Source organism: Desmodus rotundus, chromosome 4, assembly GCF_022682495.2.
Source record: "Desmodus rotundus isolate HL8 chromosome 4, HLdesRot8A.1, whole genome shotgun sequence".
Taxonomy (NCBI): Eukaryota; Metazoa; Chordata; class Mammalia; order Chiroptera; family Phyllostomidae; genus Desmodus; species Desmodus rotundus.
Window position 1 is genome coordinate 9,289,205 of NC_071390.1, and position 24,025 is coordinate 9,313,229.

The 24,025-nt window shown below is 44.3% G+C and overlaps 1 long non-coding RNA gene across 1 annotated transcript; it reads left to right on the top strand.

The window, feature by feature from the left end:
• The first annotated feature begins 2,150 nt into the window (after positions 1-2,150).
• Positions 2,151-9,038, top strand: LOC128780773 (uncharacterized). The gene is made up of 3 exons (XR_008426778.2): positions 2,151-3,075; positions 6,617-6,707; positions 7,077-9,038. It is a non-coding gene; the product is annotated as an uncharacterized lncRNA (long non-coding RNA).
• Positions 9,039-24,025: the final 14,987 nt, after the last annotated feature.

The following is a 24,025-nucleotide window of genomic DNA, read 5'->3' on the forward strand; positions in this document are numbered from 1 at the left end:
AAGACCCACAAACTCCTTCACTCTGCAGATAGTTCTGCAAGTTCATTGAGAGGTGAATGTCTAAGTACCTTAGAGCGGACACTCTGCAACGGCAGTGGGAATGCCCTCTGTGTAAGATGCCCTCTGTGTAAGCTCCTCCCTCACAGGGGTGGAGCTGGGGCTCGGTAGAAAATCACGAGTGAGTATTTCTATAAGGCCTACGCCCAGTGTTTTCTCAGTGCAGCATCCGTGCATACACCTGCCTGTCCAAGGCGAGCAGGAATCTAAGGACCTGGGATGGGGGTGGGGGGGAGGTGGGTGTTTACGGCAGTGTATTTGGCAGTTGTATTCTGTCACGAGATGTGACCCCCTACCGTAGTCTCCAGCACCAGTCATACACATTTGGAACAAGAGATTTCTCTGCAGGCCAGAACGCCTTCCTAGCCTCCAGTTGCTCCCAGTTTTGGAGGACCCATTTAACTTAACCCTTCACTTCCCCCAGCACACTCCTAGATTATTCCCCTTCCTCCCTATTCCTGGTACACACGTTTCTTTTTCCTTGGGCTACCGAGACAAAGGTATTTGGAGTAATTTGGAAGTAGAGAGTTATTATTCAAATCAAAGTGGCTATTTTTCATGTAAGTTTCGTTTCAGCGCGGTGCCTGTCCGAGAAATGTTTCTGTTCAGTTTTTTAAAGCAGTGGGCTTATTTACGGCCTGGATGCCCAGCATCCTACATTTTTCCTCCCAATAATTTCACATGATAACACATGTCATATTTCACATTGTTATGACAGACACAGTTACTACTTACAAGCACCATCTTTACATACCTATAATTACATGAACTAGAAGTACTTGACTCTCTCTGACACCCCTTACCGCCTACAACTCGATTCTGAAATTGTCTGTGGTTTCGTCATCTGTGAGGCCATTCAAAAGTCAGAATTTATGCTGGGAAGCACGAAAGCAAATTTCTCTATCAGAGGTTTTCAATTATGATGTGTTGTGGACACATGTCAGATAGGGTCCAGTTTGTTTGAATACTAGTATCAAAGGTTGCAAATGATTTATTCATTTAATAAATTAGAACAGAGTAAGATTGTCGCTATTATAACATTACATTGTATTACCCACTGGTGAGTGACATAAAAGCATGAGAGACGGAGACCACAGGTTATTTGCAGTTCCCAGCAAATCTTATTTGCGTTGCAACCTTAGAGCGGGGATGGCAAACTCGAATGTTTACAGGGCCAGGCAAGTAACAGTGGATAAGAAGGCAGGCCAGGTGTGTAAGAGGAGGGACTCCTGGGGACAGTGGCAATCTGGGGAGCCCATTTTTCTCACTAAGAGTGGGCAACAGCTGTGCAGCCATATGGAAATGGCCAGGCTAGGGCTGTTCAATGTGATCTTTCTAGAGAAACAAACTACAGATATTTATGTGAAATATGATTTCCAAATGTGAGCAACTAATTCTCGATTTTTTTTTTAACAAAAAATCTGAGGGCCACCAGCTTGCAATCTTGTCTTCAGTGAGTCACTCACTGTTGCTGCAGTACCGTCTCATCCTCTCCTCCTCGGCATCCTCGGGGTAAGGACAGTTCAGGGTAGGGCGGTGGTTTACTTCTCCCGCAAATGACTGTGTGTTCATTCAAAAACTGGCTTGGTCAAGGGGCACCTGCGGCGGGGGGGTGACATGTAAGACAGAAGCACAGATCAAACCTTACTTGTGGGAGGGAAGGAGGAATAATTAATTATTCAGGGGGTACAAAGCTTCAGTTATACAAGATGACTGAGTCCCCAGATCCACCATACAGCATTGTGCCTGTAATTCACAATACTGTATTACTGCACACTTAAAATTTTGTTAGGAGGTATTTGTCTCTCACTGCCTGGCTTATTTCACTTAGCATGATGCTCTCCAGTTCCATCTATGCTGTCGCAAAGGATATAAGCTCCTTCTTTCAACAAAAGAAAGAAGCAAACAAAATATAACCAGAGACATTGAAGTTAAGAACAATCTAACAATAGCCAGAAGGGAGTGGGGAGGGGACAGCGGGGAGAGGGGTTTTCAGGAACTACTATAAAGGACACATGGACAAAACCAAGGGGGAGGGTGGAGGCGGGGAGGGAGGTGGGTTTGGCTGGGGTTGGGTGGAGAGGTGGGGAGAAAATGCAGACAACTGTAATTGAACAACAATAAAAAAACTGGTTGCTGTTTCAAAAAAAAATTTTGTAAGAGGGTAGATCTTACGTTAAATGCTCTTACTACAATTAAGGGGGGGGGGACTTTCTCCAGTGGGCCTGTCCCTGTGTGTCGCTGTGCAGGTGCTTTTGAGGGAGAACCGTACAGGTACGTGATCTGAACTGCCGCCCCTGCTCCAATGGTTAGAGCACTTGAATGTTATGCCTTGGTCTGTTACCCCCCTTTGTGTGGTAAGTATGATTTTCCAATATTTATGATGGTCTTGCGCTTCGGTAAAAATCGTACGAAAACTGTTAGCATCCCAAAGAGCAGTTGAGCTCATAATACCGATATTGTGCTCTGTGGAGGTCAAATCACGTGCATTGTGTGGGAATTTCCAGTACTCTAAAGGTAATGTGTTTTCATAAGGTTTTTTAGGTTATAAAATAATGGTTTTCAATTAAAATATAGTGGCCAGTGATTCCAAAGTTTGATTTTATACGTTAGCCATTTAAAATTCTACCATACTTTTTGACTCGAGCCAGATGAAGAAGGGTAGATGCGTTAGCCCACTGGTTTGACAAGTGTTGCCCCAGGCAGCAGTGTGGGTGTTACCTGGGAACTTGTCAGAATGCAGATCCCCAGGCCCTGTTCCACAGCCAATGAGTGAGAAACTCCAGGGGGAAGGGCCCAGCGAGCCCTGTGAACAAGCCCTCCAGGTGTGTCAAATGCATATTTGAGAACCACTGAAATAGAGACGCCCCCACTTTTTTCTTGGCTTAATGTTTACAGAATCCTTTTATTTTACTTAATGTAACTTTCCTTGTTTTTTCAGTTTTTTAATGAATATTTTGTATGTTAGAGGAACTTAATCTCCAGGATGAGACTTCGTAGAGGCAGAATGTCCGTCAGGTACGTACCGTGCGTTACGCAGACTGCTGACTCATCGATGTGTGAGTGTGGTTCCCGCAGTGCGGTTTGCTGTCGTGATTGAGAAGGGAAGCTGTGCGTGGCTTTAATGGGAAACTGCAGAATGTCTTCCTTTTGCTCAGGCTTGGCTGTGCCACGTTGGCTGAAGGAGGGCATCTCTCCCAGCCCCCCAGAGGCCTTTTCCTGAGGCCACAGACAACAGTGTAGAAGAAGAGAGACGGTGTGGCCAGGTGTGGAATGTGGGAGAATAACGTTTGGAATACACGTGTGAAGTTGGGCGATGAGCCTTAATATAACAAAGCCAACTTGAGACTTTCGGTCAGAGGTTTTACTTAACAGGCACTTTGTAACTTTGCTAGCTACAATCATTTCGGCAAATAGTTCATCAAAGGGTTACATTCTTTTCACAAAAAATACTGAGTCGAGCCCTTATTTCTAGGGAAATCTAGAATGAAATTTCAAAGTCTTGCCTGATCTTCTCGCCCACGTAGTCGAAACACTCAATGGTTAGGGAAAGGCTATTCCACAGTAGGTTAAGTAACATAATTTCAAGTAAGGGTGGTGAGAGAGAGAACACCCACCAGGAGATACTTAATAGCTCTCATTCCTCAGTGGAATCATGGCAAGAACGTGAACAGCGTAAAATGGATTCGAAGACACCTGAACACTGGCGAAAGTTGTTGGGTTTGGGTTTTTTAAATTTTCTTTTGTTTTTATCATCATACACACCCCCAGTGGAAACGTCAATGGCCAGCATTAGCCTGTTGTGAAAAGAGCACCGATCCTCAAAGTCACAGCTGATTCAGAATCCTCAACTCGAATGATGTAGTTTCAACCTCTTTCAGCAAAATTTTGCTAAAGCTAGTTTAGAGAGTAACAAAATTGGCTTACGAATTTCCTTTCCTTTGCTAGTGACGGAGGCGTTAATGAGGGGTGGGGGAGGGGGGAAGAATGGCAGAGAAAGCGCCTGGAGTTGCTGGGGGAGAGGAGAGGCCAGGCTCACAGGTGAACTATGTCACCCTCAGACTGAGTCAGGTGGTACTCTCTGAGACCCTATAGGATGAGCACTTCTTGTAGGAAAGAATTTGGCTGTCATAAACCATTGACAGGGCTGATGGTACATTTCATGTTTTTATGTTTACATTTAAAGGGTTTTTTTTTTTAAAGTAATGTACTGTTATTGAACATCTTTCATGATTTATAAGCTGTAAAATATTTTAATCCTTGACTCATTTGTTTACCCAGCTATTCACTTAATGCTATGTAATATGTAGCACTTGAGACCATCTGTTAGGACTATTTGAATAATATGCACACTGTGAAGATATGTACAGCAAATAAAGCTCAAAACACATGAAATATTCAGAAAGAGTTTGTGAAGACAATCCATGTATTTTAATTAAAAAAGGATGTGGCCTGAAATCGAACAGTCAGTCTTTCCAAAAACGAAGCTCTTTCCTTACTCCGCGCACATCCCTGTGCCGAGATGGCATTAAGATGTCATTTTGACTTGAAGTGACTAGATCTTAAATAAAATTATTGGAATTAATACTAATTAGGACTGAGCTTATTAGCGCTCTTCCGTGAGTGTGGGAAGTTACTGCAGGGAGCCTTCGGGAGCAGCAGCGCTGTGTTTTGCGAAGCAGGCCAGAGAAGAAGGCTGGGCCCAGGGCACCCTGGGGTCGTCCCTGCAGGAAGGGTGTGGGGGAGCCTTGGGTTTACTCGACAGTCTGGAAAACACTGAGCCTGGTGCGGTGGATCTCCTGTGCATCTTTCCTAGGCCCTGAAGGATACTTCAGTCCTGTTGGAGCATGAGGCTCTTTGTTCATTTTTCCCTTTGGCACTGGTAGAGGATGGGGGGAGGTTGGCATTGTGTGTGAATCCCCCACAGCAAAGGGCCTTCTTGTGAAAGATTGAAAACTGAGGTTTTCTAAGGCACTCGGCTCCTGTAGACGCCTGGATGCTTAGATGTATTAGCCAGAAGTGGCTCAATTCTAATTCCAAATTCTAAGGAGCCTGGCTGTCTCTGGGAGGCTTGTTCGCTTCAGAGTCACACCATTTGATGAGCTGTGGCCTACACACCTATTTGGTGCCTCCTCGAAGAATGTCCCAGAATGGCATAAGCACGAGACAAGATTTCATTCCCGCTGTGCCGAGGGGCTGTCCGACAGATGGTCGGTCAGTCCTGGCATTCCGTCTTTGCAGGTGCCTTCTTTCTCTAACCACTTTCAGCTCTTGTGTTTTGATGCCTAAGCCAGGCTTCCTTGGAATTAAGCCTTTTTCTTATGGGTCTCACGAGCAGCAGTGACCCCGCTCACAGGTGCCCCTCACACGTGCAGAGCACATCTCCTGTGTAGAGCCGCAACAAGACCACGGCCGGGCGCCACATCTTACTGCTGATTGGCTCTTGCATAGATGGCACTCTTTAAGCATATTAGCCTACTATTTTAACCTTCTGTATGGTCCTTACTGTTCAACATTATGAGACCCTCTCAGCGTTTTTTATTATATTTTTCACCTCAAAGCTGGGGTTCTTCCTCCTGTTGATTCTCGCAGACTCCCGATAGTTGTCTGAATGCCTTTTAGTTGTCTTTGCACTAAGCCCTTCCTACTTGTGCAGTGAATCTACAGGTTGAACAGGCTTCACTTAAGTTACTCCTCAGTTCGGCAGCCCCTCGTGCTTGGCATCTAGTGATTCAGTGAATAATTCAGCGGATTTCAGTGTGCATTTCTAAGTGGTAAATTTACTCCAACCTTTATATTGATACCCATGTTTCTCCTTGTCCCAACTCATATATTTAATCCTTTTGAACTGCATGTATCTTTGTCGATCACCTCAAATCTTTCGTGCGATAGAGCATAGTATGAATAATGTTTTCCTCTGACATTTGTTCCCATCCTGCTCATTCCTTTCCCCCAAGAGTCCCCCATCTAACCTGCGCCGACCTCCAGCCAACCCCCATCTTACGCATTTATTTGTCCTTGTTTGGGGGTCTAATAGTCATTTCATAAAAACATACAAAAGTTCCCGGAAAAGAGTTTGTGCCCCTAGTCATTGTAGCCCCAACACACCTAGCATGGGTGTGGTGTGTAGTTGGTGCTCAAATATTTGTTGAATGAGTGATCAAATTATTGTTATTAAGGTCTATACAGTTGCTATGAGTATCTATTATAAACAGTGACAGTATCTTACAAAGGAGCCCCCTTTAAAATGAATAAAATAACTGTTTGTATTTTAAACAAGCACTGGGAGTTGAACCTAGAGGAGAAATGATTACTTCAAAATCATGGCCAGGGTAAATGGGAAATAGGCAGAAATAAATGTTCATCTCAAATTATAGGCAGTCTACCCGAATCAGATAAGCAGGCTTACTCAGCTTCTTCATTCATTGCATTTCTGTAATGAGTGAGGGCTTGTCCTAGCCTACTGCAGATTCTTGTTTGCTTGTCTATGTACCCTGCTCTGCTGATGCATACTGACCAGAATAAAATAGCCGCTCACTTTGCTCTCTGCCACTTACAGGTCCCACGTCACACGCCAGTCCTTAGTAAATGCGTGCTAGAGAGAAAGAAGTGGAAGGAGGAGTTCAGTGGCTGGTTCCTTGAAATACTGTGTAAGAAGGTTTTACTTTTTTGTTGGATGGCAGCATGCTGAGATTTTAATTATCTGCACTTTAAAATAGTGCAATCATGGTTATTATAAAAACACTTTCTATTGTCCGTGATGAAGGGGGGAGTTCCTATTCTAATTTGGCTTGTATTTGTAATTAATGAGAAAGAAAGAAACCTTGAGTGGTCCCTAATTGAAACAGGGAGTACATCAATCAACTTCTGATTAGGAGTCTTCTGGTAACTAGATATAAAAACAAGTTTTTGTAATTATATATGATACAAAAATAAATAACTCATTTTCATGAGAACACTAAGCAAGATAGGCTTTTTCTGACTGACGTGCTATATTTAACATGTCTCTCATTGAACAGGCAGGGAGAATGAGTCCAGAATAAAATTTCACTACCGAGTGGTGAACACATTTCATCTTGGGTGTTAATTGACCAATTACCAGTTGCTGCTGTGTCCTGGAAGTTGGTGAAGATTCCTTTGGGCCCTCCCATCCATCCGTTGATCCAATCCAATATCCATCCATCCATTCTTCCTTTCCTGCACTCAAATGGATTGCCTGCAATGTGCAAAGCACTTCTCTAAGCTCCAGTGATACAGAACTGGACAAGACGGACAAACGGAAACGGGGCCACGATCAGTGACTGGTGTCTCCTAAGGGCTCATAGAATCCCTGCACCCTGCACCATGCCCCCTTTTCTTAAGGATCAGTTTTGGATCTTTTAAAGGCCTGCTGAAGCTGAAGTAGCCAGTTAAGTACTCTTGGGTTAATCATAGCAGCACCAGCGGATGCTGATCCAGGATTATCTTGTGAGGCAGAGCTTCCCGCCGTCTGAGGAGTGCTGACTCGGGCCAGTCGCAGAGAGGCGAACTCACACGCAGTGTTTCCCTGCTTCTAGGTAGCCCATGGGCTTAATTTTGAAACCTGGGAGATGCTCCCGAGCAAAACTGAAAAACAAAACCGGAGTGATCTCTAGAATAGGGGCAAAGTTTTGAATAATTACAGGTAATGATGCAAATGGCTATTGTTCCCCTTTCCTGCCTTGCACAGAACTTCCTGTCGTTCTACACTTGGAATTTTGATACGTGAGTTCTTCAGTTTGGAGGGAAAAGAAATTCCAAATCGCTGAATGGAGTAAGAGTTGTGTGTAAAAGGATTTTTTTCCCCTGTAGCTTCTAAATTGAATAAACTGAAAAATTTTCAAAACCAGGACTTAATGATGTCTGATTAGCCTTTTTATTGAGAATAATTACCTTCAAAAGATGAAAAACAAACATCAAAGCAATGGGGAAAAGATGGGTCAATCAATAGATGGACTTAAGGCAACTGAGTGCCATCTGGAAAAAATACAAATTCCAATCCACACCTCACCCTTTACACCCAACCAAATTCTACAAGGATTAAAAAAGTTAAAAGTGTGAGAAGTAACAAAAAAAATGGGAGTTTTATTCTGTTTTGTTTCTTAGTTATCTCAGAGCAGAGAAATCCTCTCTATTCAAGTCACAAAACCTAAATGCTGTAAAGGAAAAGATATATTTGACTACATAAAACCTTGAAAACATTCAAGCAACAAAAAATACTATAAACAGAGTTAAAGGGCAAATGACAAAATGGGGAAAAGATTGCAACATGTATGACAGACCTGGTCCAATTTTTTATTTCGTTTATATAATAAATCTACCCATAAAACCCTAAAACTACCTATAAGAAGAAGATGAGCCACTAAGAAAATACTAAACAACACACAGGCAGAAGAAGAAATCCCAAAAGCCTTTTAAAAATCTGCAAATGAGAAAAAACAAAGAAGATGCTATGTTTCACCTATCAAATTGCTCAGTGCTGTTAATGCACAGGCTTGCCGGGGGAGGGGGACAGGGGCACTCCCATCATTTGGAGTATAATGAGACGAGCTCTTTGGAGGGCACAGTATCTATTAATATCTTAAACGTGTACCCGTCTTAAATGTGTATCTATTAATATCTTAAATGTTTGATCAGCAATTTTAATCTAGGGATTCACCTTACAGGTGTTTGGGGGTGTGTACGAGCATGTACTTGGTACAATGATGGCTGCAGCATTACTGATAATAATGAACCACTGGAAATTGGTGACCAGTCGAGTGTTGGCATCTAATAGAATAATGCTGTGCGGTACATTAAAAGCATGAGCTCTCTATATAAGCTGATAGGACAAACACAAGATACATTGTTAACGGGGAAGGAAAAGACACAGGGAAAGTATAGAGTGCTCCAGGAATTTGCATATTAAAATATGTACGGATGTGTGCGTGCGTTTGCGGGAACATTCCTGGAAGAACATGTAAGACGGCGGTTATTTCTGAAGAATAGGCCTGGGTATTTGCTTAGGAGACACATTAGCTTTTTTTTAAAAAAAAAAAAAACCCTTTTTGGTCTGTTTGAATTTTTCATCACAGACACAAGCCATTTTCAGAATTAAATAAGATACATCTTTTGACCAATCTCGGGAGTATTTGTGACCTGATTTTAGACGTCAGTCACTTTTTATATAATTTGGGGATCGGTCTGTGGAAAGTAATATGTAGAAAGCCTCCAGTAAACCACTGGCCTGCCGAGGGGAGCGGTTCACCATCTGGCCAGGAATGGGAGTCGGGCTCCTCGTTTTCAAAACTCTCAGCTCTCTCCCACTCCTGCATCTGGCGTCCAGAACCCGCGGGGCCCTGTGGCTCGCACAGCAGCCCTGTGACCCGGGCTCTCCGGGAAGATGGATGCTGCTTCGGCCGTGGAGCCTCGGTGCAACGTGCCCGTCGTGTTTCTGACAACGAATCCCCTTCAGAATTGAGTCCAGGAACTGCTTTTTACATGTTCTGTGTGACTTGGGCAGCTAAGGCCTGGAATTCAGTGTCTCTTTCAGATTGATTTCTCTGCCTGGAATCTTACCGCCAGATGCAGTGTTCAGTTCGTAAGTGGATATTTAATAGCTGTTTTATTGATCTGGGTGTGACCAAAACATCTACTGGAAAAAAAATGTTTTTCTGGTAAAAACCATGACATCGGCATAAAGTGTAAAGAAATGAACCATCTTAATGCCACTTCAGTGACGACATTTTCTGTATGTGGGTGACATGGAGGCCTACCTTTAAGGTATGTCCTCCTCCTAGGAAAGGCAGTCTCTCGTGCATTATTGTTGCCAGAGCTACTTAAAGGGACTCTCACCACGAGAAAGCAACCAGGCAAATCCAGAGTGTGGTGTATGCTAGTCAGTTCACTTTAAAAACTTCACACCCGGAAAAACAATAAACACACAAAAGAGGCCGCCCTCAAGTAAAATAATCTAATGAGACATAGCCAAATGCATTGCTTGAATTTTGGATTCTGGGTTTTTTTTAATAGCAAAAAAGAAAGATTTGGGGGGATATTGAATATAAACTATATACTAAATAAAACTAATGTTAATTTCCCCAGGTATGTAGTAGAGTGGCCTTCAAAGTAGGAAGTGCATGTTGAAGTACTTAGGAGTGAAGCACTTCGGGGTTTGCAACTTATTTTAAAATGACTCAGGGGAAGGACGTAGCTCGAAAGCTACAGCAAAGGTATCGTTACTTTGTAAATCGAAGTGAAGGATGTATGGGCATAGAGTGTACTGTTCTTCCAACTCCTCTATAAGTTAGAGATTTCCAAGAAAAAAAAATGGAGAGAAAAAATGTGACAGGACTCATAAAGTCATACTGTCCGTAAACATAGTTATTGCAAAAAAAATTAAAGAAGAAAAAAGAGTTTTTAGGTTAGTCTCTTTTGCTTTCTGCCACCCCTCCTAATTTGACATCTATCCCTTGCTAATCCCAGCTGAGGACACTCTCTTGATAACATCCCTGTCATCCCCAGGCAACGCACGTGACCTCTTTTGCCTGAGAGCAGACAGTCTGGTGGGCAGCGCCCTCCCTCCTCCACTTCTGCACTCTGGTTTCTGCCAGCCTCCTTGACCTGCCTCCTTTACACCTTATTCTGGCGGGAGAGTTTCAATCAGGGTCCCAGGTGGCTTGTTTTTCTCAACCTTTGCCCCCACCATCCCCCTTCTCTTTCACTCCCAGGTGTCTCTGCTTTCAGACCTCACAGCCCACCCCCAAGCCTTTGTCTAATTAAACTGAAGTGGTGCCACCTGGCGAAGTCTTTCTTCCTGGGCCTCTTTGGGTGGGTTTTTTCCCTTCCTTTTCCCCTCTGGGGCTGTCATGAGTTTCTTGTCGGCATCTTTGGCCTTTCCTGCCCTCCTTTCCCCTGAGCCGGGTCTGTGGCTCCCCAGGTGTCCAGCTCTTAGTTGTGCCGTAAGTGCCGATGGGCTTTTCAGAAACCTGGAAGGCCTGGTGGAGACCGCCTCACGCCTTTCCAGATCTAGCTCCAAACGTGGGTGCCCCTAGGTGTTTTCAGTCACCTGCACGCACGTCTCAGTAACCTGTGTGGCAGGAAGGGTGGGTGCCTTTGCCTCTTCCTTCCTGGGGGCCTCCCGCCCCTTCTCACCCTTGTTTTGACCTTTTCACTTTCAGGCTTTGAAATTTGATGCCAAAACCTTTCCAATCATTCCTCCGGATTCCCCAGGACCCCCCAAATGACACCTAAAAAGAATCAATCTTCAACAGTGGAGGCCAATTGAAGGATTTACGTCCTGGGTCCACTCAAGCAAGGAAGCAGAGCCATGGACCAGTTCTTACCTGGATTGGCCAGATTTGAGCTGTGATCTGTCCATTGAGGTTGGATGATTAGTACAGTGTGAATGATTAGTATGAAATGTATTGGGAAGAGAAATGAAAGCTAGAAAATTATTGGAACCAAGGGACAGTCATGCTTTGCGCTAGAACTTGTGGTTTGCAACTTACTGTGGACCTTCCTTAAATATTCCAACAAACTGGCATTATACGCTAAGCACAGGTAACCAAGGAGCATTCACGCCACCTTCTACTGACTCTTGGGCATTCTCAGTGTTTCCAACATTTGAGAAGCAGCGATTAATAAAGGTAAGCAGAGAATCTGAAAAACTTGAGTTCTAGCCCTGCCGCAGTTTTTGATAAGCTTTGTAATTTTGTTCACTTCCCTAGATGTGCTTGCTTTTGTTTCCCCACTTTGTAAAATGAGGAATTGGGTTAGGGGCTGGCAGATTTGATGATGTCTGAAGTCTCCCCAGCCCTAAAACTCCAGGACTATAAAATCCAGTGGTCTGGGGTTTTACCTTCTTCCCTATATTGGTTTTTAGAAAATGCCTTTTAAACCTTGAGAGGTCTTTATGTCTTTCATAATTCTAGTATCTCAATGTTGAGCAACCAAAGCTCACCTGAAGGCAGCACTGGGATAACATCAGATGAACTGCACGCAAATCAAAGGCCAGAGCGTGGAGGAGTCGCCTGCAGAGCATCAGTACCCAGGTATCCCCCTCACAGATCTGATTCTCAGGGGGGCCCCTCGCAAATGCCCCTGGATGCCCACGCCTGCGCGTCTGAATTCTCCACCGCAGAGCTGTGCCTGATTTCATCACCTCTGCCTGCGTTTGATGGTGGTGACTTTGATCTGAGCCTGAAAGCCCAAATCAAAGTGATCTTTTGTTTAATATTTGTCACACATCCGGAAATTCTGAAACCCAAAACAGAATAGAAAGCACCATAACAAGGACTTTTCTCTCCAGCCAATTAAGGTCGCTAAAGAACAGCGTCCTGATTCAAATAGTTGCCTAGGCTTAGAATTGCTGAGTTGCCCCAGCAACAGGTTACAAAAAGAGTACACCAGATCATGTCAGTGAACAGAAGAGGAAAGCAAATGTACATATAGAAGTCTGATCAAGTAATTCCTTTGACAATAACATAATTTAATGGGCAGAAGATTCAAAAGGTGGATCTAAGTAATGGCATGAATTTTAGTTAGTTATAGGGTTATTGCCAACAGTTATACGCTGGCTACCACAATAACGATAGAGCTGAAAATCTAACCCTAGCGAAGCCCCTATAGCTCATAAAACATGTCATTTTAAAACCACATTTCTCCCCAATTTTACCAAGCATTCACTTCCACAGCTGTAGGTCTCCAGTTTTCACCGTGCTTCCCGAAAGGAAAAGCACCTGGAACACTTTCAGCTCCTGTCTGAGCCTCCCTGGCGGGAGGGAGTGTGGTTTACCTGATGGGCAGGTTTGGTAAGAATGCTGAGCATCCTTCCAGGCAGCCTGTCCCCAGGACGCATGCATTCTGGGGCATCTCAGTCACGCAGTGAGCTCATGGGCAGGCCCTTTATCTGTAGGGAGACCTCTAATTGGCCAGAGCTGCCCCTGACTGAGGGGCCGGTTGCATCTCATTCAGGATGAAGGAAGAAGGCCACTGTATAGACACACGAGGCAGCCACGCCCTCTAATTTAGTTTTATCTTGAATAAAGGTGATATTTTTGTCTCCAGTTGTCTGACTCCTCCATGCGTCTCAGGTTGGGAAGAAAAGGGTGTAATCTGCGTGGCCCCGGCAAGTCCAATAAGCCTATCAAGTCTTACCTATGGGGAGCCAGGACCTGGGCTTATCAAGAAAGTTAAGACTTGGTCTCTGTCCTGAGCAACCTCAGGTCTAGGCTTATGGAATTCAATTGGGTTCGTTTTAATTGTGAACAGAGTTCTCCCTCACTGTTCTTTTGATCTCCTCGGGTATTATCATTCTGTCCTAAAAATAAACGGCTTTGCATTTCTAATACGAATGATGGCGGAGCTATTCCGGTGCTCTTTGTATTGCTGTTGGGTTTTAACAGCTCACACAGAACAAATTTGGTTGTGTTTATATTCAAACCTTCTTAACAAGGGAAACAGAAGGATTAGATTCAATAAAAACAGGGGCAGCATTCTGAATGTGTTTAAACAAGTTTTCCCCACTGATAAATAGAACTACTGAGTATCATTTTCAACTAGACTGACAAGGAAAAACAGTCATCAGTTCCCCTGAAGAATTTGTGCAATGCTCGAGGCAAGTTACAGCTGGATCCTCTTAAAGAAATCAATCTTTTCTCGTAAATGACTCGTAAGACCATTTAAATCTATGCAGCTTTTCAGTAAATTTATTCAATTAGAGGGATTTTTGATATTTTAGCAAATACTAAATTAGCCATAATATTCTTGCAATGTCAGAGTAGAAAACAAAACACACCACGTACCCAACAGCCCCTCCCCAGAGCCGGAGGCCTCAGCGTCGGCAGAGCCCTTCCCGCCTGAAGGCGGGTCTCCCTGTAGATGGATGGCAGTGACTTTGCTGCACTAAATACTGACAAATTCGCTTATCACTCATGACAATCCCCCTGCTTCTTTAGGGGAAAAGACATGTAAGTGCCTCGGCATCAGGGGATTATATTTTGCCACATTAAAAAGGAAGAAGAAAACTTGTGTAATGACGAGGCAACATGAGTCAGGACTGCACCAGATAATCATGTTCTCGTACTAAAGTACAGTAATTTCTCTGTGTCCACAGTGCAGTTCATCTCAATTTGGGGCTGTGACTTCCTCTTTTTCATGAACGTCATTTCAAAAGGTTCACTATTTATGTAACTTTCCTTTTTCTTTTTTTTTAAGTGACAACCTCCCAGTAGAAAGTATGTCTGGTTCCCATCCAGGAAGCTGTTCGAGCGATTAGACGGCTGAGCTGAACAGACGCAAGCCTGCGGCGGTGAGGAAGGCCGGCCTCAGCCCTCCTTGCTAGTGGGTGGAAGTCCGAACGGAGGAGGCAAAGGTCTCAGAGATTTTGGGCTTGGCTTTCAGTGGGTGATGAGTCAACTCTAAAATGCAGAGAATCACCTAACTTTCAGGTCTGAGGATGAACACAAAGAGTTTTTAGAGCCTTTTGAGGTTTCCAAGAAAAATGATTGTGTTGATTTGGAAATACTCATTGGGTTTTATAGAACAATGATATAAAGAACAATTCTTTACAGTGAATTTGTAATTAAACATTTTTTGTAACTTTTGTTTTAATCCTCATCCAAGGATATGATTATTGATGTGTGTGTGTGTTTGTATGTAAGAGAGAGAGAGAGAGAGACACGTTGATGTGACAGATAAACATTAATTGGTTGCCTCCTACATATGCCCCAACCGGGGATCAAACCTGCAACCTAGGTTTGTGCCCTGGCCAGGAATCAAACTCTCCACCTTTTGGTGTATGGGACGATGCTCCAACCAACTAAGCCACCCTGCCAGGGCTAAATTTATTGTATTTTTAACCTTAGATTTTCCTAATTGAAAGATATTTTGTCAGACTAATTAATGCTCCATGGAGTCACCTATACACCTAGGATTTTTCAGTCACTTGTGAAGCAAATGTCTCTAGGCCCACTGTGTGCACCAGGCCCACTGTGTGCACCGGGTGCGCTGCTGGACTCCGGGAATCTAGCGGTGGAGACGAGGACAGTCCTTGTTCTCATGTGATTTCCAGTCTCGGGGATGTGGAGGTGTTGGACATGTAATCACTGGTTCATGATTATAAGTCGCAATAAGTCTGAGAAGAAAAAGAACGGATGCCCGGGAGTCAGTGAAGTTGAGGTATCTCCTCCACAAGTCGGCGACCTCCACGAGGCGCCCTGAGGCTGGGAAGACAGCCTGGTGACGGGGGAAGGAACAGCACTTGCAAAGGCTCCAGGGCTGGAAAAGAGTTCGACAAATTTTTCCTTGTACATTTTTATTTTATGTTTTAATATATTTTATTGAATATGCTATTACAGTTGTTCTGTTTTTCTCCCTTTATTCCCTCCTCCCTGTGCATGCCCTCCCACCCACCTTCCCCCCCTCTTTAGTTCATGCCCATGGGTCGTACATATAAGTTCTTTGGCTTCTCCATTTCCTATACTATTCTTACCCTCCCCCTGTCTATTTTCTACCTACCATTTATGCTAGTTATTCTCTGTACCTTTTCCTCCATTCTCCTCCTCCCACTCCCCAATGATAACCCTCCATGTGATCTCCATTTCTGTGATTCTGTTCCTGTTGTAGTTGTTTGCTTAGTTTGTTTTTGTTTTTGTTTTTTTTAGGCTTGGTTGTTAATAGTTGAGAGGTTGTTGTCATTTTACTGTTCATATTTTTTAATCTTCTTTTTCTTAGGTAAGTCCCTTTAACATTTCATATAATAAGGGCTTGGTGATGATGAACTCCTTTAACTTGACCTTATCTGGGAAGCACTTTATCTGCCCTTCCTCTCTAAATGATAGCTTTGCTGGAGAGAGTAATCTTGGGTGCAGGTCCTTGCTTTTCATGACTTCAAGTACTTCTTTCCAGCCCCTTCTTGCCTGCAAAGTTTCCTTTGAGAAATCAGCTGATAGTCTAATGGGAACTCCTTTGTAGGTAATCGTCTCCTTTTCTCCTGCTGCTTTTAAGATTCTCTCCTTCTCTTTAATCTTGAGTAAAGTAATTAGGATGTGCCTGGCACCACATTTTAAAATGAACCCTTCCTTCCAGGTGACTTAGAGCAGATTCCTTCAGAGGGATAAACTGTTGTAAATGCACATCAGCCAGACCCCTGCACGGGTTTCAAGGAACCACCTCTGGCCCACAGAAAGGACCCAACAACCCCACAGGCATCCGAGATTGATAAGAACATTTCAGAAACAATACTCAAAGTATCTGCCACTAAATTCCATGCCGTCACTGCTCAGTGAGAGCATGTCTGCTGCCTTGTCTTAAAAAGCTACAGTTAAATAGGCCAGGAGTTTAGCGAGTTTTATTTTTATGTGAGGGCATGCAAATCGGCACCAGCCCCTCCTGGGAAACTGATGTCGCTGAACATCTGTGCTCACATTCCTTTTAAAAATAAGCAAGCAAATCAAATTCAGAAAACAAAACCCTTCGCCTACACTATCTTCTCTATCTCTTAGCATCCTCATTTGCCGACCTTTCCTTTGGATGTGACCAGTTACGTTTATCAGGACTGCTGTGCAGGGTTTATTATTTATTTGACTTTTGCTTTTTAAATGACCTTTTGCTTTTCCAGAGTGTCCCTGTAGTCTTTGCTCCGGCCCAGCGTTTTCAGCTTCTTCCTGGTATCCCCTTGCCTGGGATTGCTCTCTGTTTTCTAATAGTTTATTGACATCGGTCTTTACTTTTCTTCCCCCTGAACTTCTGACCCGAACTCTCTGTTCCTGCGGGTCCCCCTTTATACCTCCCTTCATCCTTACTTTCCTATTTTATTTTTGCCTGTGGTGTCATCATTTGGAAAGGTGTCAAAGTGGTGTTAGCCTTACTCAACACCTCGTCTCTCTGGGGCACCGTCAGCTGAATTTCGTCACATTAAGGTCTAATTACTGAGCTAAACGATTATGATTACGTCCTCCACTGCTTTGGTCTGTGAAGTGTGTTTTCTGTACGGTGAAAACTTGCCACATTACCTGGGAGGAAGTTTTTTAAAAAAGAGGATGCTCACTCTTCAGCTAAAATAATACTTGTTTATTCATTTATTGAGCTTCTATTATAGGCTAGGCACTGTGCTACTTATTAAGTATAAACTGGTGAATGAAATGAACATAGGCCCTGCCCTTAAAGAACTTAGAGTCTAGTGAGGATACAGACCTACCTGCACACACTTTAAAAGTGCAGTGAGTGAAGGGAGGAAGCAAAGTGCTACAGCTGAGAGTAACTCAGGGAACTACTTAATTGGTTGATAGAGTTGCCTGATTTAACAAATAGGACTGAAGGATGCTCAGTGAAATTTAAATTCCAGATACACGAGGAATACATTTTTGGCATAAATATGTTCCATGCAGCATTCAGGGCCAACTTGTACTAAAAAAGTATTTGTTCTTTACCTGAAATCCAAATGTAGGTGTTGTGTTGTTAATCTGGCAACCTGGGTAGTCAGGGAAGGCCTCTCAGAAGAGGCGACATCTGGGCTCATCCATGAAGGTAAAGAGAGAGCCAAGCTAAGAGCATTGAGCTGAAGGCCGCAGGAGTGAGCGCTGGACACGCTGGAGGAGTGGTTTGGGGCGGGGGTCCCTGACTGGGTTGGGGTTGTGGCCAGAGGCCAGATCATGCAGGACTCCCTACACCCTGGTAAAGAGGGGAAATTTTATTCGAAGTACATTGCAAAGCTTCCAAAGTCTTTTAAGCATGGGACAGGGGTAAGAGATTACACTTAGGTATTACAGTTGTTATCCTGGCTGCAGAGTGGAGAAGAGACCGGAGAAGTGGGAAAAAGAGGGGGATGGATGTTGCTGTCACCCAGGAGAGATGACAGTTGTTTGGATGAAGGCACAGGTGAGCTAGGCAGATCGGAGATTCTGTTTGGCAAGTAGAATTGATTGTGTTTGCTCATGTATTGGGTACAGAAAGCAGTGAGGGAAAAGGAGAAAACACCAAGAAGAAGTACTCTCTGAAGGGAGAACCCGGGTAGACATTGGGGCCATTCCTGAGATGGGTGGGACCGTGAGGGGTGGGTGGGGTGAAACGGTTCAAGTTCAGAATCAGAAGGGTTAGGATTATATCAGTCATGAGACATCCAGTGACCCCCACCACCAAAACACGCACTGGACTTTGAACTTCGTGGTTCACAAACAGCCCCCACCCACATTGTCTCACTTGACATGGCACTTCCTTAATCTGGGTGTTACTTAATTTCTACAGCCCTAAGGTGGTGGTATTCTACCTGAACCCCAGAAGCTCCTTACTTGGCATCTAGCTTGGTCTCCTTTGACTTCTGCCATGAGCGATGTTGATGCCTTCGTTTTACACTGCGTGTAATGTGTATGTTTTCTTTCTGCTGTAAAGCCAGTTCCTCGTGGCCTTCGTTACACAGGTCAGGATGGAGCAGTCCTGTCTCGTGGCACCGTCTGCACACTGGGCTTCAAAGAAACCAGCGAGTTGATGTGTCAGTTTTGGGAAGTGCTGGGCACCCAGCGCCCCTCACCTGGTGTCACGAACTCAGTGTTGTGGATAATGAAAGGCTTCCTGAGAGAGACCAAGGCCTGACCAAGGGACTAAAGTGCAACCCTTCCACAGGCTGGTGGCCAAGGTCAGGGGGTCAGGCATCAGGTGTCCTGGATTCAAGCCCTGCTAACAAGATGAGTGTCCTTGAACTCACTAGTTAAGCTCTCTAAGCCTCATTTCCCCCACAGTGTTTCTGTATGACAGGAGCAAGTTTATATTTAATGGTCTAGCAGAGAGCCTAGCACATAGTACCCCATGATGGTTGGCTTCTGTTATCTTCTTGTATCATTAGTTACATTACTGAGGAACTGCTTATGGAACTGCTTAGTCCCCCAAATTTGAGTGAAAGAGGTAAGCCACGGTAATTCTGAGTGATGGAGAAGACACCGCTCGGATTTGAATCTGGACTCTGATGAATCCTCGCTGTGCGGCATTGGCAGTCGCTGAGCTTCTCAGAGCCTCAGTTTTCTCATCTTTAAAATGGAGTGATTGGTGGCTGTAAGAATTAAATGAGTTAACACATGTGAAAGATGCTTAGGGGAGTACACGCGATGCAATAAGCCTTTGCAAATGTTAGCTACTTATATGGAAGGGGCACTTGTTGATGCAGGCAGGAGTCGATACTCAGCTGGAGTGAGGTCAACTTGGCTGTGGCCCCGGAGATGGCAGGGCATGTTCCCCAGTGCCAGGGCACTCAGCAGAGTTCTGAACAGTGACCGTCCGGTTTTCCCCATTCCTTTCTTCTCTAAAATTCTGAAATTGAAACAAGTGGAATTTACCTGGAGGTCCAAGAGGAAAAGGCCGTCAGGTCTCTGGAATAACCCAGCCTTGCAGATGACGGGATGTGCGGTTCGACAAGAGGGACAAAGAATCCCTGTAGGGGACCAGGCTGTGATTCCTTTGTCCGCAGCAGCAGAAATTCCATCAGGCCAGCTTAAGATTTTCCTCTGGCTTCTGGTAGAATTTTCAACTTTTTCTCCTCTGTTGCTCACTGGAATTCTTAAGTTATTGAATTTGTTGTTAATGATTCTATCAAAGTTTTGTCGTGTGGCCGTTATGTTTTAAATGCCCCTGTTGTCTTGGCTTGTACTGACTGCTGTTGTAGTTTTATAGAGTCAGAGCCCTCTCGAATCTTCATTACTGTGAAACTTTCTGAAGTGGTCTTGTCTACATCTGGGTTAGAGAGAGGAGTTCCCTCAGATTCTGCTGGCAATGATGTCCTCCAACCCAGCAGCCTTTGGGGAGTGACCTCAGCTTTCAGCGTTTTTGTTGGGGCTGTGGCCCTCGAAGGAACCCCACTGGGCCAGCTTCTCATGAGTTTGACCCCCAGTGTGAGCCCTTGATCTTCAGACTGGGGAAGATCAATGGAGACATACTAAGGCTCATCAAATTCCTTCCTGCTCATGCTGCTCTCGCAAGAAGTGGAGTTAGAGGTTAGGCTTTCCTTTCTCCTCCCGTCCATTCTTATTAGTAGTCCCTGTGTGACAGGGACCTTGAAGTGTTTGGCAAGGGGATGGCACCCTGAGTTTCCAGAAGCAAGTATGCCTTTGGTAGCATTTTTTGATGATGGGAGTCGGGAGGGAGAGGTTAGACATCTACACGTATTCCACCATGGAGGCGGAGGCTTACCCCTCACTTCTTAAATATCAATAGTTTGTTCATCCTTTTATTTACAAAGCATTTATCAAACACTTGATATATATCGGGCCCTATGCTTCTCCCTGTGGATACAGAAGTTAACAGGACAGACAGGGTCTTCGCCTAATGCAGCTCACCTCCGGCAGGTGTGTGTCTTTCCCTGGCCTCCTAGATAAACGCATTGCATCTGGTAGACGATCCACAAAAGCGTTCGGTAATGGGTGAGATACCCCCAAGTGGTGCGGCTTGTCCTGCCTTGTAGGTCATAGGATGCTCCACTGAGCTCAGAGCCCTCTCCTGGGCCCCGCCGTGATCCCATAGTCTGCACAGTCCACACAACTTTTCAGGGTTTCATCTCTGTGCTGTGACATCAGCGCCTCTGCATGTCTAAGTTCTTTCATTTATTTTAAAGCCAACTGAGTAGCCGGGTCCAGAGTACCCAAAGGAAGTGCCAGGAGGTGTGTTCCACTCACTTGAAGTCCTGATGTGGCAGTTGACTGATCTTCTGTCATTAAGGAGGTTTTCCCTAAGCAGTGGTGGTGACCTGCCCGATGAAGCCAGCATTGCTTGGAACTCATGTCCCCAGCAGTACCAACGATGAACACTGAGGGAGGATGGCATGACTCTAAACAACCAAATTCAGGGGTGTTTAGCCAGGCTACCAAGGCAGGCCATTTTTTGTGGCTCTTTGCTGCTAAGCTTTTGAAGGTGTGTTGCTGATTGTAGCTGTAACCTTGGCTTCTTTCTGTAACAAACTGGGAGGAAAATTACCTACCTATAATATTGAATTTTACCTACATAATTCTTCTACAAGCCCTTTGGACTTGCCTGTGTTTTTCATGTTTCTTAATTTCTTAAGCCAGAACGATAGGATTGGGGCTAAAGTAGGTGACGTTTCTGAAGGAAACAGACCACTTATTGGTCCCAGGTGGCACTGAAGCTTTTGATCCTAATACAACCATTTTTTAAGCAATGCCCGGGACTTGTAAAATTGGTCATTTTATTACAGAAATACATTATCCTTTTGGTTAGAAAAATGCTCCGTTGGGAGCTGCCACCTGATCGACTGATGATGCAGTCAACGTCTGCAGACACTTTCTAACCAAATATTGTATCAGGTCCTTTAAAAACGTCTTTGCTTATGTGACTTAGGGAGAGAAAATCATTCTTGATGAATAGTACCACACAACTGAGCACACTTGGGCAAGAAAATGATTCAACAAAGCCCCCGTTTATTTTAAATGACATTGAAACAGAAATTTGCTGGTTCATAAATTATTAACAATGATTCTGCCAGTGCTTTTCAAGGACCACTTGTTTATTATGCCACCATCTCATTTGACCCTCATAACAACAGCCATATGGGGTGGGGAGGGCATGAGTTGTTATGCCTGCTGGGCTGATGAAGAAAGAAGGTTCCAGAAATGATCAAGTCTCAGATGGCTAGAGGCAGAGGTCTAGACCTGGTGACTTTCATTCCAAAGTCCATTCTTGTACATTTGTTCTTTCCAGTGCCAACAAGTCATGCACTGGGAGCATCTTGAGAGGAGTCTTATGGTCCGCGTGTTGGTCAGTGTGCTGAGCTGGTCTCTTCTGGGGAAGGGTAAAGCGTTAGGTGGTGATATAGGCAAGGAGAACCTTCCAGTCTTTCCTCGTCTTTATTCGTTTTGCTAGCTGATGAGAAAGTGGTGAAGCTCAGAGGCCACCAGAAACACACCCGGTCACCTGTTACTTTGCTTATGAAGGACTAACCCTGTTTTGTGACCAATCCCACTCGACCATCATCTTTTCCAGTGGAAATAATTCTGTTAAGAGCCATTCTCCTCTAGGAGAGCACCTTTATGGAACAGACCAGAGGGAAAAGTAATTGAATTTAATAAAAGCTGTTCTCAATATAAAGCCACAGGGAAATACATTTAACTTCAAAGCCAAGATGCATGGTTCCTAAACATAATTAATTGCCTGGCTGTTTCTTCCATCAAATCTCAATTTGACAGTGAAGAATTAAATTCTTTGGCACTTTTTATTTTATAGTAACATGAATTCTCCATTGACAGCTGATTGATAAAAAATCATTCTCAGAACTGTCATTCTTTAGATTCATCAAAGTTGCCACCACTATAACTTGTTGCCCCATCTGTGCAGGAGAGCTAGAAAGAGGCTTAGGTAATCTTAACGGAATTGTCAAAGGGGAAACTTTCTACCCCTTACCCTCCTCCCTCCGTCCTTTTCAAAACTTTTCCTTCAATAGAAAAAGAAAACCTTCGGGGAGCAACGCCATTAGGAGAATACTTCTGTTTGGGGTGCCCTTGTTTTCCAATGCTAAGGATTAGTTGAACACAGATTTAGAAATAAGGAAACGTGCTTATCCTCGGCCGAAGCCCACGGAGCGGTGCGTGCCTCTAATTCAGCAGATTAGGAACCTGTGAGTATTCCCAGGGAAGGCAGAACCCACAGGCTGTGCCATGCCGGCTGGGGGCACTTCCAGCGTGGGTGGCACGTCACTGTTCTCTGGGTTAGAGCTCCTTTCCAGGTGCCAGGCCCTTGCTGTCTAAGGGCAGGCCCCTTTCCCTTCCCCAACCTCCCCAAGGGAAGGCTAGCTGCTTTCTTTATTCTGTGAAGTTGCGTGAAGAGAGGAGTTACATCTAAGAGGGGGAAGGCTGTTGCAAGAGATGAGATGAGCGAAGAACCTCGGCCCCCGATTCTCTTCCACAGAGAAAAAGCACAGGACACCACAGACCAGTCTAGACAGAAAGTTCGCAAAACAACACCTGTATCTTTAGCATCACAAGTCAGGACAAAGGACGATGTTTCACCAAAAGACAGCTCCACACTGAGCTGCTTGCACTTGGAAGTGTCTCTAGGAAAGACGACAGCTGAAAAGGAGAGATGGTCGCATACGCACGAATGAATGTATTCAAAATTTAGCAATATCACATTTCCAACGAAATTCAAGAGAAAAAAGTTACATGTGTGAAGATCTCACTTGCAAGGTTATCCACATGGTGAAATACTTAAACCATTCAAATGTCCACAAGACAGATATCATTTAGATAAATTGCCATACATTTATTTGGTAATATAATAATGCCATTATTATTTTGTTAGGTACAAAAGCTGGGAAGGATATGGAAAAGTGTTTATGATATAATATAAAGTTTAAAAACACAAGTATGTGCCTATATGACTGTAACTATGTAAAAAAGTTTAAGAGCAAAGACTAGAAGTGACTATATAAAGAAGAAAATAATAATGTTAGGATAGTGAAATCACAGTTTAAAAACGTTCCCTACGTTTTATTTTATGGTATGATTTGTGTGTGCACGTGTGTGTGTAGATAGTGAAAACACATAGTAAAAAGTCGAAGCTGCCCTTGCATGTTTATCAGCTTCTCATCACGACCCTTTAGCTTTCAGGAGGCTTCACCTGCCACGGGCTGTTGGGCTTCAGCCACAGGCCCAGAGAGCAGGTGGGCCTGGGTCTGACCGGAGAAGTATTGCTCTCTCCACCTGCCCTGTGAGCCAGACGGACTCCTCCATTCCCCAGAAATCCCTAATCCTCAGATGGCCAGATGGATGCACAGTGAGACTGGGCCTCCTCTGGGTTTTATGAAGAGCCAGGCTATCGAAATGGCCTAAGATTATTGAATGCTTTCTGACGACTCAGTGTCCATCAGGGGAATTTATGGTGGTTAGACGCTTTGGGGACTGCTGACCATGGGGATTAGCCAATCCACCCCCCTTTCCCAAATGTCAGCTCCCCAGATAGCATCCTGGAGTGGGGT